This window comes from Magnolia sinica, chromosome 10, assembly GCF_029962835.1.
Source record: "Magnolia sinica isolate HGM2019 chromosome 10, MsV1, whole genome shotgun sequence".
In the NCBI taxonomy this organism is placed as follows: domain Eukaryota; kingdom Viridiplantae; phylum Streptophyta; class Magnoliopsida; order Magnoliales; family Magnoliaceae; genus Magnolia; species Magnolia sinica.
In genome coordinates, this window is record NC_080582.1 from 60651498 (window position 1) to 60657451 (window position 5954).

Consider the following 5954-nt stretch of genomic DNA (forward strand, 5'->3'; position numbering starts at 1 on the left):
TTCTCGTCAATATGTGTTGATACCATGTGCTTAATGTATAATTGCCTAATCAAATTAATCGTTCAAAAAAATAAAATCAGCCATGAGTAGGGTTTGGTGTTGGGAAGTTCGCTAACTATTCACCAAGTCCGGTAAGTGGCAAGAGAGTTAGTCCGACCTGAGTTCGGGACTTGCGAAGTAGTAGATCCCGGGTTCCAAATTTGGGGCATGACAAACCTGGTATCAGAGCAATAATCAAAGGGAAACCTATGTGTACTCTAATGTTTTAAAACCTGGGAACACTTGTTATCCCAGTATGTAAAATGCATGAGTATAAATGTAGAACTCTCATCCCTTGATTATTATGCTTACTTGTTTGATGTTTGATTGAGGTATTCTTGTCTGTTATGCCCTATCGTTATGTTATTATTGAATGATGATTTTGTAACACTCTTTGGGATTCTGTTGTTCCTTTGTTTGAAGTGATTGGATGAGACATTAGTTTGAAATTTCAAGGATGAAATTTTTATGAGGTGGGTAGAATGTGGGATCCAGGTATTTTATAACACCGCTCATGCACACGTGTCCCGATCTGCACCGTTGATAGACCATACACCACATGCCAGTGCACCCAGCAACCCCACCCAAATGATTTCTTCCGGATGACCTTGAGACCTTTATCATGTGGACTGCATCGTCATTGTGGTCGCAATGATGAAAATCGTGCATCAATCCGACGCAACGTTAGTGAGATATGATCCATCAAATCCACGACCCAAATTGCATATTCTATCACACAAGCAACATTTATTTTGTTAGGCCCATTGGACTTGGGGCCCAAAGCCCACTTTTTAGAATATGGATATTATCACAAGATAAGAAAATCATTACATGAAAAATAAGGAGCTAGCACATATATGACAATGCACTAGAAGACAAAAATGAGTTCTTCCTAAAAACCCATCATTAACCCTCTCCCCATGCTTTAGAAACTAATCATGGCCCATTTCCACCTCATCCTACACATGCATCCAATGCATGTCTTGATTTGTATCACATCACTTCAAACAACCAATTACAACACTCTACTTCATCATTCACCATGCATCACCTACAACCCATAACCCTTATCCATCCATTAGCCAATGCATGCCTATATTTCTTCCACCTTGACCAATGCATGCTTAGCACCATCCACCTCATCCATCCACTACCCATACCATACACTACCGTCCATCTCACTTTTAGCACCAATAAGATCCCATAAACTTGTCATATCATCTTGTTACCTCAACCTCCAATTCCCTATATAAGAGTACACCACCAAAATAATGATTTTGAAACGACTATGACTTTGGTTCTGGAACGGCTTAAGAGCATTCCAGATTTGGAACAAAATTTCCATGAAAATCCCCAACATCCCAATCTCACTCTCAAACACCCCAATCGGCTCTCTCTCTCTCTCTCTCTCATTTTCCCTACTCTACTCCCTGCTTTTGTCGGTGTTAGGGTTATGGCTAGATTTTCTTCAGGGTTAAGTTTTTTTAACTCTCTCTCTCTCTCTCATCCATGGATCCTTCTAGCAAGAAGTGAAAGGCTGACGAGAATGGACCAGGCATTGAATATTACTCCGAAAAACAGACGTAAGATCATTTCGCCCTTCTCCCCTGACCAACTCCTTGACATCCTCCAAGACGTTGTTGCCCACCACCTCGACATCCTCAATGTCGTCCGATCGATAGCCGATCATGACCCTGCCTAGTGCAAGCTATTCATCCACAACCTTGGCTGGAACACCACCACCGTAGGTCTTCGCACCCTCTCCTCTTCCTACGGCGAACTCGAAGAGGTTATCATCATCCTCGACAAGGCCACTGGCAAGAGTAAGGGGTACGACTTCGTCACCTTCAATCACATCAATGATGCCCTCCTCGCCCTTAAAGAGCCCAGCAAGAAGATTGACGGCCGGATGACTGTCACCTAGCTTGCGGCTTTGGGTGCTGCAGGCCCTACCGCCAACATCCCTGCTCCTGATGTCTTCATGTGGAAGATCTTTGTGGGGAACATGCCTACTAACATGCCCGTAGACAGGTTGTTAGCTCATTTATCGTCATATGGAGAGATCGTGGAAGGGCCACTAGGGTTTGATAAGCAGACAGGGAAGTCGAGAGGGTTCACCTTGTTTATTTATAAGATGGCTGAAGCAGTAAGGGCATCCCTAGTTGACTCAATCAAGAACATCGATGAGCATCAGCTACAGTGCAAACTGGCAATAGAAGGAAAGAAGAGAAAGCCTGGGGGGCCAACTGAAGGAGTGCAGCTCCCGTCAGTAGGTGCGGGCGATATTACAGGTAATGCAATTGGATTACAGCTGCCATCATCCATGCTAGGTTCTCTATCTAGTCGGTATGGTGGTGTGCCCGACGGGGTTTCTTCATTTTGGGGGTCTGTGTGGCTTTCCTACTGGGCACCAGGGTCCAGGGTTGAGTCACCATCTCAACATAGGGATGAAGCCATCCCTTGGCAGGCTGGGGCTTTCATCTGTGGGGAATCAGGTGCCATCATCATTGGGTGGCAGTGGCAGTGGTTATGGTAGTGGGTTGGGGGGCAGTGGTCCTTATGGGTCTTCACAATATGGTGGACCTAGTATAGGTGGGTATGGTGGGTCAGCAGTTGCCCTTCAAGTTCTGTTGGGATGCCCTCCAGGAGCTACCCAGAAAGAGGGCATTACGGGCTGTTGTCATCTGTATATCAAAGCCCGCATCACCAGCAAGGGGGTTCGTCGCCAATTCTAAGGGTTCCCACTGGAGAGATATACTAGGCCGTGCATCCATACTACTGAGGTGTATGGCACAGCTCTTGGGTGCAAATGCTTTAAATGGTTGTGGAGAATGCAGACATGTAATTTGGTTTTGATGAATGGTTTCCCAAACTTTTTTAGCTGCTTCTCTGCTTTGGCTTTAAGATGCGGTTTGTTTATGATGGATGGTTATTGAAGATGTTGATGTCTTTAAGATGTGGTTTGTCTATAATGGCTAGTTGTTAAAGATGTTAAAAGTAGTTTACTATGTTGTTCTTGTGGACTTCTTACTAGTTTAGTCTAAATTTAGACATTTAATTACATCAAAAAATTAAAAAAAATAAAAAAATCCCTTAATCTGCATTTCGTATTTCAATATTTGATTCTTTTCAGATCTCTCTCTCTCTCTCTCTCTCTCTCTCTCTCTCTCTCTCAGATCATCCAAATGCATGGTTTCATCAAACTACACAACTGTCCCAAGGTAAAAGAAAGATCTCTCCTTCCATCTATCCCATTTCTATAATTCTCATTTTCTTCATCATCAACATCATCATAATCACTCAGAAGGATCTACTGGATGCGTTGAACTCAATCTAGTATTTTGGTTATTTTAATTAAAAGTAGGGGTTTCAATTAGATAGAGTTCCTTTTTATTCTCTCATTGACATTAGTTACCCCATTTGCGTGCAGGTGGAAATCGGCTCTCCTCTCTTTTCTGGTTTCCACGACTTTCTCCCTTAAAGGGTAAAATCCTCTCTAAAAACCCTAAATTTCACTTTTTTGAATCCCTAGATCCATTATCATGGATCTTCTTCTGAAGTTTGGAACATTATAATCATCAGTCTTTGATACACCATGCTTGAATTCTTATTTAATCTTATGGTAGCTTGATGAAATCTATGCTACTTTTTGTTTGTTGTCACATGCACTCATTTCCAAGTGGAATTTTGACAAAAGGCAATCTGTTTCTCCTTCTCTTTCTTCTTTGCTAGTAAACTCTTCGGGAATTCATGCTTGTTGGAAGCAAGAGAATACCATTCCTTTTATCCAAACATGCCTAATGTTAATCTGTGATATTCAATTTTGTCGGATTCTATATGTGGGTGTTTAGAGCTTTTATTTTCTATAGTATTTTAAGATATTACTTCTGAAAAAAATGTTATTCTGTGATATACCATGCTGTATTTTTTAGTTGTTATTTAGATAGATTTGGGATATACCATTTGAAGAAGAAGAAAAAGAAAAAACTGGGGGAAAATAGGGTGGTGTTTATATGACTTGAGTCAATTGTTGCTTCGTGAGTTAGTCATTTTGAAGCAGCCTCATGGTTTTGAATGAGATGTGGGTTTCTGTGTTACAATCGATCTACTGAAAGGAATCCCAAGAACTTAATGCTCGGTTGGCGAGAATACAGATGGGAAGGTATAATGGACTTCTTCTCTATTTTCAGCATTTGATTAATGCCTATTTTGAAGAACATAGAAGTGCTGTCTAGATGATCGACAGAATGCTAGATGATAATTCAGAGCCCCTAACTGCCCCCTTTAATGCAACCAACCAAGGTGATCGACTAAATGGCCATATTTAGGGATGCATCTCCTTCATGACAGCTAGTTTAATTGAGAGAATGGTCCTTGATGGAGTGAAATGGCAGAACAAGATTAGTGAAGTTCATGGTGTGGCCCAACTTTTGCATGGGTGGCCATTTACCTTTTTTTACACTACACCAAAATTATCATTTAGGAACGGTTTTAAGCTATTCCTAAATGCTTCAGGAACAGTTTAAAACCGCTCCTAAATGAATCATCGCAAAACAAAAGGAACGGTTCAGAACCATTTTGGGTACCGTTTCAAACTTTAGAGACAGAATTTTAGGAACGGTTTCAAACCGTTCTTAATGTTGCCAACGGTCAGATTTTTAGACGAAATTTTAGGAACAATTTAAAACCCTAATAAACACACACAATTTAGGGTCATGGGAAATAAATTAATAGAAGTTTATTACATTCCATCAAAATAGAGATTAATCCAAAGAAAAACATAATAATGTGCTTGAAGATGTTTCTTTGTAAAATCAAATTTACAAAATAAGCTACAGTAAAGGGTAGCACTTTAAATTATAGCTTTGCAGAGATGGTGTGTGAAGCTCCCTCAATGCATTGATTATCATCTCCTAGACCCACGGGAACAAGGTGCTTCCCACCTAAGAATATAAATAAAAAATAAAAATAAAAATACCAAGCATTGTTTCATGAAAATGAAAGGAGAGGAATAGGACACGCAAAACCATCAATCTATGTGCATGAGAAAGGTTTCCAAGAGAGTTCCTACTTTTCCCATGTCACAAAAACTTACTACAAGCTGTAAAGAATCCTGTCCAAGATAAGGAGATGCTTTGAAGTGATATGGAAGATAAAGCAATTTGGGAGCTCAAACCATCTGATTTGAAGCTCATCTTTTGCATATCGTTGGAGTACACCAAAGCGAGCTTTCTTTGTTGCATCAAATGAGAAGATTAGCTTCCCACCCTTTCACCATTTCGTGAAAAAAGGAGTAAAGCAAGCAAAGAATTCTAGTTAAGGCACCACCAATGGTTAAAAAAGCAGATGCAACAGTGTCTAAGGTACTTGAATCTAAGGCCACCACCTAATTGATTTCCATACAATGGATCAATCAACTATGAATCTCATTTTATAGGGACCTAGAAGTCAAAAGAATGTAAGTGCTTGCTGTAGTTCTCCACTCCAAAGGTTGAGAAATCTTCGACAAGTGATAAGAGATTCAACAAAGGTAGCTGATTTTAGCTTAAATTGAAAATTTAGCCAAACCTGAGAGCACAATTGCTAAAAAACCAAACAGCAAAGCCTGAAAGCAGCAGAGCAAGGAAACAAACAGCAGCAAAGCATGTGATTGCCAAGAAATCCTACCTAGCCTGCAAAAATAATAAAGGAAAGGCATAATGATAATCATGTTTGCATATACCCACCTAACACGTATTTAATCATTAGATTGAAGCTACATGTCTCTTACATCTTTATTCCCTATTTTCTTTAATTTTTTTCATGGTTTCCTTCCATCTCTTTACAATCAGATTGGTGCTTTTAACCAATTTCTCAAACGCTGGGCTGAGTCACGGAGTTCTATGAAACTCAGCTAAGTCGGGCCTAGAAACCAG

General features: G+C 40.3%; 1 pseudogene; it reads left to right on the plus strand.

Moving 5' to 3' along the window:
* Window positions 1-1471: 1471 nt before the first annotated feature.
* Window positions 1472-3128, plus strand: LOC131257496 (UBP1-associated protein 2C-like; annotated as a pseudogene).
* Window positions 3129-5954: the final 2826 nt, after the last annotated feature.